This window comes from Bos taurus, chromosome 7, assembly GCF_002263795.3.
Source record: "Bos taurus isolate L1 Dominette 01449 registration number 42190680 breed Hereford chromosome 7, ARS-UCD2.0, whole genome shotgun sequence".
Taxonomy (NCBI): domain Eukaryota; kingdom Metazoa; phylum Chordata; class Mammalia; order Artiodactyla; family Bovidae; genus Bos; species Bos taurus.
The window spans coordinates 37,313,561-37,326,462 of record NC_037334.1 but is presented as its reverse complement, the minus strand read 5'-3'; the positions used below and the strand labels follow the sequence as shown (position 1 = coordinate 37,326,462).

The 12,902-nt window shown below is 49.2% G+C and overlaps 1 protein-coding gene across 3 annotated transcripts in view; it reads right to left on the bottom strand.

The window, feature by feature from the left end:
* The window catches only part of SEMA6A (semaphorin 6A), a 131,241-nt gene extending 121,803 nt beyond the window's left edge, over positions 1–9,438 (bottom strand). For all 3 annotated transcript variants that reach the window (XM_005209138.5, XM_005209139.5, XM_005209140.5), the window contains exon 1: positions 8,835–9,438. The gene's annotated coding sequence lies outside the window, so the exon portion shown is untranslated. The remainder of the gene's footprint in view (positions 1–8,834) is intronic.
* Positions 9,439–12,902: the final 3,464 nt, after the last annotated feature.

Genomic DNA, 12,902 nt, shown 5'->3' with positions numbered 1-12,902 from the left:
CAAGTGGCTCTTGGGTAAAAAGGAGAGACAGTCGCTGGACTGTTGTGAGTGTCTTTTATGGAGTGCAATTTTTTTCATAAAGCATTCCATGTTCAGGAAAGGAACTTTTTCATTCACCAGCTCCATCAGTATTCTCTTAGTTTCCTCATTCAAGGGCAGTAAGAGTCTCGGGGGCAGGAGTCGGGGGAGCACTGGAATCACTGCAATATTAATGAAAAGATTGAATATGCTCCTGAAAAAAAAAGACTCAGGAATAAGAAAAAGGAAAAAAGAATGGATCCACAGATAGCTTGTCTTTAAAACTCTCATATAACATGAAACCATAATAGATTGTTTATTTCCCAGTCCCTCAAATGCTTATTTTCCAGTGGTGTGTTTTCATTGTGTTTTGATGCCAGATGCTGTTCTCTTCTATAAATGCTTCAAATCAAACCATGGACAAAGGCTTGGTCTTAAACACGTGTGAGGGCAGAAGGGATAAGAGAGGGATAAATAACATCAATTTTAGAAATTCATCGGCTAAGGTTTTCAAATTGGCTTGGATTCTTTGATTTAAAGTTTCTGCAGATGGCAATTATAGGTTAGCTGGAAACCACTCGAAAGTGCTGAGTCATACTAAATGAAATCCTCAGGTCTGAAGGCTGAATGTGGAAACATCTATACTAACAACACTCTCAAAGCACCAGTCATCGCACAGGCTGCTCCGCGGGAGCTGGTCCTTCAGTCTTTGGGGCCTGTGGATTGCTGATTTATTCTGCTCTCTGTACATCCTCTTTCCGCTTACAAAATTTAAGAGAAAAATTTTGTCCTAGATGAAAATAACTGTAATTCTAAGCATGGAGGGATTCTTACTCCTTCAGGGAACTGGAGTGATAATAACAATTTATTGCCCCTTTTGCTATGCTCTTGAGGAGTCAGAGTCTTCTCACTGATAAGGACATCTATGGCTATCATTTGAATCAAATTTCAGGTTGTGTATCAGCATATCAGCAGTAGCGTAATCCCTGTCTCCACTGGGGTCAGCTGACTATTTTCTGCATTTGGTGGGAAAGGTGTGCTCAGTCTCCAAGTTAGTCCAACTCTTTGCGACCCCATAGACTGTAGCCCACCAGGCTCCTCTGTCCATGGGATTTCCCTGGCAAAAATACTGGAGTGGGTTGCCATTTCCTTCTCCAAGGGATCTTCCCGACCCAGGGATCAAACCTGTGTCTCCTGCATTGGCAGGTGGATTCTTTACCACTGTGCCACCTTGTGGGAAAGTAGTGGTTTGCTTCGGCATGGAGATTCAGGCACTCCCAAACTGTCACTATGTCAGGTTTGGCCATGGAAGAGTCATCTGGCAAGTATATGTCCACCATGAAGAAACTCATGCAGATCCCAGCCATAGCTTCTTGGAAGAGTTGACCGACAGCCAAGCTTCTCCTCTGTGACACGTGTGTGGTCCTTGGGGTCAACTTAGCTCATCCCTGAATGGTCATTATGGGCAGCTCTCAGATTCTAAATGTGGGTGCTCTCAGATTCCTTAGTGGATACAGGCTGTGTGTGTATTTTACTTTTACAGTGGTAGTAAGTGAAAGCTATCATTTTTTAAAAACAACTGTCCTTTGGGTACTTCGTTGATATACAGATAAACAGATATAAATAGCTGTTTGCTATTGTTTTACTGGTATAGTGTTTTCTTCTTCCCTGTTTTGGGTATAATGTTTCCACTTCCAAAGTTAGGCAAAGGATCCCAGCTCTTCTTCTCACGCAAGTGACCCTTTCACACACTCCTCTGCTTAGAACCCCTGACATCGTGGCCAGCTTATGGTGTGAATGTTCCTTTCTAGTCCAAAGGTCATTTCCTTTGCATCCTCTCTTCATGTTGCAGATGTGAAAGGCCGTTTCCTTTGGTCCTCTCCCCACCAGGGCACTCTCCATGACAACTGTCACCCAAATAAAAATAACACCTCATATTTAATGAGTGTGTGTAGTGTCAGGCATTGTGCCATGAATCTTACAGATGTTGTCGTATTTCCTCTCCTCAACAACAATAACACCACCAGCACTGACAAATGGAAACTGAGACAAGAGATGTAACTTCCTCAAAGTCACGGCTATTTGTAAATGGCAAAAAAAAAGGCGGGGGTATGCAAATCTGTGTTGTGTCTGCCTAAGACTGTGACCTCTGCATCACCTCGCAAGCTGTCTACAGTCCCTCCACATTTTTAGAGACTTTACACCACAAAACCTAATGAATTTGCCCTGCATTTGATGGGGAAGATAGCAGTATATACCAGAGATCAAAACTTTACCCTGGTGTGTCTGTTCTACATTAATGCTTTCATTTTATTTTGTCTGTAGTTTTGTTTGTTTATCTTTTGGTGGTGCCTCAAAGCTTGTGGCATCTCGGCTCCATGACCAGGGATGGAACCCATGCCCCACCCCACCCCCCACACTGGCAGCAAGGAATCTTAACCACGGAACCACGAGGGAGGTCCCAATGCTTTCACTGATGTGAACCATTTAAAACTTACCTGAGCAAAAAAATGCCCTTACTTAAAAAAAAAATAATGCCTGGCAGAGTGATACTCCTATGACCTTGCCTAATTTAATGGTCACATTGAAAACAATCACTAGTTGAAACGGTTGGCATCTGATTCATAAATTTGCCATCCATACACTACCTAGATTATTTTCAGTAAGTCTGAGGACCTTATTTAATTTCATCATGTGGTTAACATTAAAATGATATCCACAAGGTATAATCTTTCTTTTGTTCTATAAACGACAATGAAGCAGGGTCTCTGCTAGGCCTGGGGTCTCTGGAGATGAGAAGGGAGTTAGCATCAAACTTGTCAAACTTGTCAAACCACAGTGCATTTTATATTTTACCAAATACAATCACACTCATGATTTTGTATTATTCTCCCTATACTTCTACTAGATAGAAAGCATGCATTTTTACTCTTTACAGTTTTTATTTAAAATATTGACCTTCAAAAGAGTTAAGGGGCTTGTCCGTGGTAATGAGCCCGGAACTCAGGTCATCTAACTTCAAGCACAGGATCTTCAACAATAGTCATCACTGCACTGGGACCGGGCAGAAATGTGAGTTAGTTAATGCGCATGTTTATTCCTCCTGATGGAAACTTGAATTTTAAAAACTACTCTGAGCAAACTCCTAAAAGGCAAGAAGGTTCTGGGGCCAGCGGTTAGAATGCAGAACAAATGAGTCCAGGGTCAAAAGCTCAAGCCCCATAAGTGCTGGCTGTCTTCTTAGCTCTGTTTTTTAGAAGGTTGATTCTACCTAACTCACAGTCCCGCCAGCTTCAACCAGGTGTCCCACAGATGTGCGCTCTGAACTACAGAACGGGGACTGATGGGCGCGAGTGTGGGAACAGGCAGGCTCCAATCCATCACCAAGACTGGGAAAACAATCACAAAGGGATGACCCACTGATGGTATATGAGGCACATCACCTGTGTACATGGAAGACAGTGCTACACACACACACACACACACACACACACACTCATCAAGGCAGAGAGACGTCTCATTTGATGGACACACAGAGAAACAGGAGCAGGTGAAAAAGATTGGCTGTTCACAAAACGATTCCCTCTTCATTCATTCAACAAGTACTTGTTATGAAAGGCCTGTGATGTGACAGGCACAGGTGTTGGTGCTGGAGACAGCAATGAGACATGAGAATGTCTACCCTTGTGGCGTTATGTTCCAGCAGAAGACAGAAAATAAATGGGGACAACCAACAGTCTGTCAGGATGTGAAAAGTCCTAAGGGGAAAAAAAAAAAAACCCTGAGGCTGTCCACTGGGTTAGGGAGTGTTGGGGGAAAAATGGTGAAGTAAGAAAGATGATCAGGAAAGGCTTCACTGAGATAGCGACATGTGAGCAGAGAACCTGCAGGAGGAGAGGAGAAGCAAATTCTGCAGCTCTCTGGGCAAAGGCATGCCCCAAGCCTTGAAAGGGCAAGCCCCTGCAAAGGGCCAGATTGGGAGAGGGTATGCTCAAGTGACCCCAAGGAAGAGTGGAGGTCAGAAAGGTGGGGGCCCCAGTGCAGATCATGTGGGTCCACAAAGATCATAGGAAGGACTCTGGCTTTGATGGAATAAGATGGGAAAGCATTTGAGAACACGTAAGCTGATGAGATTTTGCTTTTAAAAATATTTATCACTTTGGCTGCTGTGTTGAGAAAAGACTGTAGGGGACATAGACCAAAGGTGGGAGAGTAGCCGGGAGGCTAGCCCGGTAGATCCCCCGGCAGGCAGATGGAGACAGGGGTTTGGCCAGTGTGAGGGCCACTGAGGTGGAAGACCTGGAAGGAGTCTGCATGCTCTCTGCAGGTGGGGCCAACAACATGGCAGTGAGAACAGGTGATGACATCAGAGAGAGGCCAGTCGAGGATAACTCTCGAGTTTCTTGGCCTAAGCAACTCAGAGGCTAGAACTGCCATTTACCAAAATGGAAAAGATGATAAGAAAGGCATATGTGGAGGAGAAAGATCTGTGCTGAAGGGGTTATTTGGGAAAGATCAGAATATTGATAGTTATATATGACATTCTCCATTAGTATAATTAGAATTATTCTAATAAAAAGGTTTTACAAGCACTCATCTGCTTGCAAATGAGTGTATACCCTACCCTTGTGTATAAACTATACTGTAATAGTCCCAGGCTAAGAAGTATGCTCAACTCCCTTCCCCCATTGAGGTTTGTGTGGTATGACATCTTACTTGCCCATTTCAAAGGGATTAAATGCCTCCCTCCCTTCCCTCCCTTCCCATATCCCCAAGAGGCAGCTGTGTGGTTGCCAGTAGAGAAATAGCTCAGTTGCTCTTGCAGCACATTTTAAGGCAGAGGAGAAAAGCCTTCACTCTGGAATAGAAATCTCTCAGAGACAACTTGGCTCCAGGACACCCCAAGAGAGTGGGGGACACTGGGAGGTCCCAACAGGAGGCTTCCAGGCTTCCCCTGGAGATGTGAACACCCAGGAACACTCACTCTGGGAGGAGGGCGATGAACTTTAAGTGTGTGTGGAGGGCGGAAGGCAGTGCAGGGATTTGTGCAGACTTTCCTAGACTTTCTACTGCTGCAAATGGCAGATGCCTAATTAAAGCATTTGCAATTAGTTTGGCTTGTTCTGTGATTCCTTTCTGCAAACAAATATGATGGGAGAATATATTAGCTCTTGGCAATCTAGTTCTAAAAAAAACTTTTTCTCCCATCATTACTCTTTTGTCCTGCTCAGAAGAGAGCTGAAGCACTGTGTACACAACCTTAAGTATCTGACTTACCTCCTTGTCCAAAACAGTATTTTTCCTTCCATTTCCTAAAGGAATGCAACTACCCATTTGCCTTTAAAAGCAGGAAGATTTATTCCGAATTTAATACAAGTTCTTAATTTGGGTGTCTTATTTGTATTCAATGATGATAACAGTCTTCCTAATTCTTGCCATCCTTCTGATTCAACACACTTGGCTGGCGATGTTATCCACCTCCTCGAAATGCAAATGCTATATTTTTTTAATGATGGGAAAAGCAGTCACTAGACTTTGAAAGAACTTGAGGGGTGTATGTTTGTGTGTGTGTGTCTGTGTGTGTAAATAAAGAGTTGCACTTACTGCCACTTTATTATAACCACTTACTTAAAGGCACAGATTTTTTTTTTCTTTTTCACTGCAGGGGAAAAAATGTGCCCAGGTCGCCTTCAAGTGGAGACACGTGACCCATTTGGGACTGTTTCTTTCCTTTACTCATTCAACATTTACTTGAGTTTCTATACTGGTTCTTATGAAATTTTAACTTATTTAAACTTAGATGGTTTTATCCAATGAGTATACTCTGCAAGTAGCCCCTGAGATAACGATCTTAGGTGTCTGTTGAACATTAAATGCATTATGAGACTGTGGCCCATCTCTAAAGGGTAATAACTGCAAAACAGAACACTTAGGGAAGATTGCCATCAAACAGTGTAAATAAGAAAAATGAACTAGAATGCCTAACACAAAAAAGGTTTAAATCTGATGGTTATTCATTTCTGCTTTCAGACTGGCTTGCAAAGCACCTCATTTAAGAAGGTCCTAAAACCAAAATAATAATAGACAGTAGTGGTTACTCAAGAGTCAAATAAAAGTTACCATATAAACAAGCATGGGTAAGCCAAATTCAAATAGTGCAATTTTTTTTAACAGATAGTTTAGGTTAATAGGTGGAGACACACAGTGTTGCCACTATATTTAAGGTTAGGTTAATAATTAACTCTGATGCCTGGAGTAGTTTAATCAAAGCTTACTATAAAAACTGCTCCATGCAGACTAAAAGGGTATTAAAGAACCATACAAAATACTTGCAATCTTGACCTCTGTAGTCATTTGGAAAGGGTGTGAAAAATCAGATGTTCCATTCAGAAATATGTACCAGCATCTTTACTTTGGGGGGAAAAAAATCTTAATAAAGATTCATATTATCTGGAACCAACAATCGTCTCACTGTCATCAGAGTGGCAGTCTGTGGACTTAATGCCCAAGAGGTATGTTGAAAGAAGACCAGACAATTATCAGGATTAGAGAAAGGCAAGGCAAAGGCACTCGACCTTCCTACCCGGAAAGACTTAAGAGTCAGCGCTGGGGGGCATTAAATAGCTTTCCTGAGACCTGCTGGCAGGACACTGCCACTGGGTTAAACGTCTTTTCAGATTGGAGGCAAAGAAAGTTGGGCGTACATGTTAGAGAGTCTGTGTCTGTACGTGTGTGTGTTCACACGCCTGTGTTTTCAACCTTTCATGGATCACACTCAGCTGCTACTTAATTTCCATCCAGCCCAAGCAGAGAGCGATCCCACGATCCCACCGTGATCGTCAGCAGATTCACTAAGCAGCCGCCTTTCTCCCAAGGACCGACGCGGAGTGGCTGGAGGGGCTGCTCCTTGCAAAACAGGTAGGGGGAGGCCCCTTGGAAGTGTTTGCCTTGGCTGCGAAAACAGCGGGGCCTCCCTGGCTCCACGCACACCTGACTCCCGGCTCTGCTCCTTCCTGAACACCCGCCGGCTGGAAAACGGCGAGCTGGGTGCAGGACACTGGAGATGCTGCGCTTGGAGCCAGCGATCCCCGGCCGGTGTCCACACGCACCCTCGCGCCAGCCGCTGTCCACAGTGGCCGGACCAGCTTCCGAGTCCTGCTGGGAAACTTCCCCTTCTCGCCCCTCCCCAGGCCCTCCCCTTGTTCGACTGCTTGAGAGACCAGTCCAGCAAGTGCCGCACCGCGACCCCAACCAAGCTGACCATCGGCCGGGGTGCCAATCTCCGAAGGGTTGGCTCCTGGCTCCTGCCTCCTAGCCATATCCTGGGCAGTCTGTCCACCTCCCTGGGGGTCCGTTTTCCCGCGGGGTGCACGTGCTGAGCCCGAAATCGGTCGTGCCCTCCCCCGCCCATTCCCTGGCCTTCAGAGAAACTTTCCAGAAGTGCCTGGTCGAGTGACCCCGTGCAGGGAAAAAAAAAAAAAAAAAGAAGAAGAGGAGGAGACGCTGGGCGGAGGGTGGCGGCGGCGAGGGAGCGGGAAAGACAGCGGAATCCTGTTTCCTTTCCCGATACCCACAAGTCTAAGACTGCTCCCTGGCTCCCCCTGTACCGTTCCGGTCGTGGAAGGAGGGAACGGACTACGGGATCCTGCTATGCACCGTGTAATACGGTGGGGAGCCGAGAAAAAAAGCAGAGCATCTGGGAGACGGGGGAGAAACACTTCCCATCCCAGCGGGGTCATGCAGAGTGGGTGGGCCCTGTCGGGCTGGGTTGGCAGCGGAGCGCCCCACTGCCAGCGAGGCAGCGCTCTACACGCAGCAAGTAGTCCGGACAATCGAGAACCCCGGGCCCCTGCAGAGGTCTCGTCTGGTTAGCAAGTACTGAGCCATTTCTAGCCAGGTCTTCCCACCCTTCCCCCTCCCGGGACACCTCCTTTCCGAAGAGGGACCACGTAGTATTTGGAAGAGGGAGCAGCGGGCGCCAGCCCCCGGCACGGGGTTCTGTGCCCGAGAGGGACGCAGACGCTACAGATGCTGTCTTCGCCGCCCAGGAGGGAGCTGCGGCGGGGAATAGGACCCAGGGCGGGGAAGCCGCGCCACACCAGGAGGAGGCCACTCATTCGAGCAAACAAAGCCCGGAACCTCTGGTGCCCAGCGGCCGCGGGAGCCGGGATGTCACCAAGTGGCAGGGTGCGCGGGTGCCAGGGCCATTACAAGTTTCCCGCACTCCACTGAGCCCAGCCCAGACCCCGCGCCGACAACAAAAGACTCTCTTTGCCCCCCACCCCCAATCTCTCCGTGTCTGTGGAACCCCTCCTCCCACCTCGAACCCAAACCTAGTGTCGAGCGAAAACAGCGCTCTTGGACCGAACCTCCTCTAGCCCTCGAGGGTAGAACCCCTTCCCCTGCCTTCGCACCAGGACCGGGCGCTTCCGAGAATCTCACCCTTTCTTGGCCTCTCTGCTGCCCGCTGGCCCGAAAGTGAGGACGACCCCCCAGGGATACTGCACACACCTCCCAGGGCCAGGCAGCTATCCGCGCGGTTGGGGTCCCGAGCGGCGCCTGGCGTGTGCGCGACGCGAGTGGGGAAGCTCATAACGCGGAGCCCGGAGGTCTCTGGGGCGCAGGGCGGAGAGGAGCGGCGGACAGGGCTCGCGACTGCTCCCCCAGGGCCGGGCAACGCTCGGAAGACAGACACAAGACAAAATAAAACGCAAGCACCACAAAGCCGACACGGTGTGCGGACCGCGGCCCCGGGACCCGCAGGAGGGAGCGGAACCGCCCGGGAGGTGGGGCGCACCAGGGCGCCCCAGCCGTACCTTTTCGGTGCATCGACGGGCAGGCGGCCGGGGCTCGGAGCGGACTGGTACAGCGTGTATCCCATTTAGTAATCCATTATCGAGGGGATCTCTCCGGGCCGCGAGCTGCGCTTTCCTTCGCAAGCCTTTGTCATTCCTACATGGGTGCTTGTCTCTGTGGGGGTACAGTCGCAGCGACTACTTTCTGGGATGCAAACGCGCCGTATTCATTTCCAATGACAGGCGGAGAAGGGGAGATGAAAAAAGAAAGAAAAAACCAACAAGAAAGGAGGAAATGTTCAAGAAACTCTTCTCCAAATCCAAATTTCACTTGGATTCCACTCCGGCGAGTCCCTTCGCTGGTGTTTGCGCCGATTAACAAGTCATTTCAGGGTGGGGGGGCGGGGTGGGGGCTGGGGCAGGGGTGCGCGCTCTAGCTCCGCTTCACAACCGGGAGCGCTACGCCGCGGGTGTGGCGGTGCTGGACGCTACCGCCGCTCCTAAGCTGGCATCGCGGGCGGTCGGCTCCGCGGAGAAGCGCTGCTGCTGCGGCCGGAGCGCCTGGGTAAGTGCGCGGGGAGCGGAGTTGGCTGCAGCCTCACCCCGTGCCGCTCACTACTCCTCTGTCACTAGAGAGGCCGCCGCTCCAGGGCGGAGCCAAGTCCCGGACTGGATTGCGCAAAGCGGACTCTCCTGCAACCCCGCCTACTTTGGCTGGCGTCTTCTCCGACCCAAAGGAGGGCTGCGGTCTCTGTGTGTGAACCGGAGCGAGCGAGGCGGAGAGAGGGAGAAACTACGCGCAGTGGCCGCAGGTGGAGCCTTGGACCGACTGGTCAGCGCCGCTTCCTTCCACCACTATTGCCCGCCCGCGGCGCGTTCGGTGGAGGTCCCGGCGGGGGCGACACCCGCAGAAGCCCAGCCCGTGCCTCCCCTCACCCCCGCATTTGCTCTTGCTGGGCGGGGGGGGGGGGTAGATCTCGGACAGCATTGCCGAGCCCTGCCAAATCAAAAAAAATAAAAATAGACGTAGTGCAGGAGCAAGTTACAAGAAAGGATTTGTTCATCGATTTTTTTAAATGGAAAAGTTTTAAAGGATGAGGGTAAGTGAACGGCGAGCCTTTCTGATTACTATATCAAGAGGTAAATTCCAGAAGTGACGGACGCTCTGCGCACCCAGATGAGTTGGATAGAAACCGGTACACTTAAAAATACACTTCGACGATATGAACTCAGCTATTAGTTAACGTACAAACAACACACGGTAATAAAGCATGTTAAGTAAGCAAATTAACTATAGTGCAAGAAATGCTGGTGGCGACGATCTGCTTTTAAACTTAGAACGTCTGTACACTGTTCTTAGAAATAATTCTGTAAACTTCAGAAATAACACACAATTCCAATGAGTATCCAACAGCTTCATGGAATAACTAAATCGCAACTTCTTCCAAGGCGCTTTTGTGTTATCATCAGGAGGAGAGTGGCAGACACAGTCTTCCTCCGCTTGAAAGTTCAGTAGCCCAAAAGTCCTACAGTTACAAGGCTTGTGCCCACTGGGCAGGCCACACGACGTCCCCCTGGCCCGGCCGTTGCGCGCTCCCTGCCTGCTGGCCGAAAAGACCGCAAAGGAGCACGTTGGCCCCCGCACCCAGGGGGCTTCTCACTTGGTTCGCGCTGGCGGCCAAGCAGTTCTCGGATCAATATTTACTAGTTATGGGGTCGGCCGAGGAAAGCACTGGGACGATCAGGGTCTCAGTCCCCCTTCGGCCGAGTTCCCTTAAATAAATGCATTAGAAACTGTACCTGTTCCCTAATTGGGGCTGCTGCTGCCTAATTGGGGCTAGGGCCACTAATAAGACCGCCTTCCCCCATTTTTTTTGCCTTTCGTACAGGCAACTAAAATACGCACAAGCATGCTAATGAAGGCTCATGAAGAATAAAATAAATGCACTCGTGACAACAGTATAAATATTGTCCACAAACCATTTAGAAAAGGTGAGGAAAATGGTTTGAGGGGAAAAGGTCCGTCTCCCTGCTGTTCGCCAAAGATGCCAGCAGGGGCCGCTATCCCCACCTTTCGCAGGCAAAAGCCGCCAGAGATCCGCGGTGGTGGGGGGTGGGGTGCTGCGGCCGTAGGTGCGCGCGCAGCCCCAGCCGCACGAGGCGCCAGCTCAGGAGGGGCTGGGGCTAGGGGGCCGTGGTCTTGTCTGCGCACTTCTGCGGCCCGGGTGGCGACTGGCTCGCGGACATCCCTTTCGAATCCGGTCCGGACCCGGGGGAAGGGTCCCGGCTAGCCGTGACCGCTCAATCCTCTGCCGTGACTATTTAACGCCCTTGATTTCGACGTTCAATCCCGAGCTCGTCTGTGCGTCCCCGGCGCGGTCCCTCATGTCTGGCCCAAGACGTCCCCGGGGTTCTCCGCCGGCAGTCTCCATCCGGGCCGGATCGCCGAGGCCCCTTCTTCCTTTTCTGCCCCTGGTTTACATGCTAATTGTGTCTGGGAAAAGTTCTTTAATTGGCAGAATGAGGCAGAGCAAACGAATTGTTTCACAGGCTGAACCAAATTAATTCCTGGTTTAGCTTCTTCCCTTGGAGAAACAAACAATTAAACTGTCTTGTTTGTTTTATGGATATATTGGAAATGCCCCACATCGACTTTCAAGATATGTTTTTAAAGGGAAATTATTTTCATTATTAATACTTGCATGTTTAATTTGCAGTAACGCTGAGCCAAGAAGCAAGAGATTAAATTTACGTAATTTAAAATTAGAGAATACAGGAAGAAAAGAATTTGAGTTAACTTTTTGCGTGGCTGAGAAATACCGCCCAGAATCTTCCTGGCAAGGACTAGATCTGAAGTCTCACCATCCAATTAGGCACCCGTCGTCCTGACCAGGTGAGATGACATTTCCACCTGCCAGGGGAGAGATGCTCCCTGGGAGCTGGCAGAAAAGCCAGCTATTGTGTCGCTGCCTGAAGCCCTCGGGGGAGCACCTGTGGGGAGCTGCCCTGAGAAACCTCATGACGTCATTTCCCCTTCTGCGCTGCGCGGACTGACTCCCAGAAGTCTGCCTTAACTTTTAAGTAAAAGCTGCCCTTCCAGAGCCTTTGAAGTCTGCTGTCTACCCTGTCCCTTCAGGGAAAGAAAGTTAATGGGAGTTAAAAAATCACCAAGCGTTAGGACTAGAAGAAACCCTGGACTGTTTGGTAGTTAAGTGGCCTGGAGTGAGAACAGCCTTAGTCTCTGGAGGCCAGCTGTTTTTAGGTAACTTACTAGCTGGTGGTGACCTTGGGGGCAGTCACTAATTTTTCTGGAGCAGTGGATTCACTTGTTAATGGGGATTCGCTATTACTTTCTTCCCAGGGATTGTGTGAATTAAATGAGATGGAGAGTGTAAACGGCAGGGGTGTAGAGATAAAGGTTAACTAGCATCTATAAAGATTAACTAGCATCATTGTCATCCTTGCCATCCTCCACTTCAAACCTCCCACCACCGTTTTACAGGGGTCAGACGGAGGCGGAGGAAGGAAGGGGCTTGCTTTGTGTCAGTGCTGGGAGCTAGTCCATCGTAATTCCCCTCTTCAGTGCTCAAAAGACCACACCTGCTTTCCCCCATATCACCTGGAAAAAGTATGATGGAGGAAGAGGAAATGAAAATGTGAACTCAGGATTCTTTTAAAGATCACATCTAGTTATTTGATCTGATCTCTGCTATACCACTGGCCTCCCTGGTGGCTGAGTGGTAAATAACTCACATGTCAATGTGGGAGGTGGTGGGTCCCATCCCTGGGTCTGGGAAGATTGCCCTGAGAAGGAAATGGCAGCCCTCTCTAGTATTCTTGCCTGGCAAGTCCCATGAACAGAGGAGCCTGGCGGGCTACAGTCTGAGGGGGTCACAAAGGCACACAACTTAGCGACTAAACTACAGCAGCTTTACCACAGAATGGAGTAGTGAATTTGGAGGAAATGTCTGCTGCTGCTGCTACTGCTGCTGCTAAGTCACTTCAGTCATGTCCAACTCTGTGTGACCCTATAGATGGCAGCCCGCCAGGCTCCACCATCAGTGGGACTCTCCAGGCAAGAACATTGGA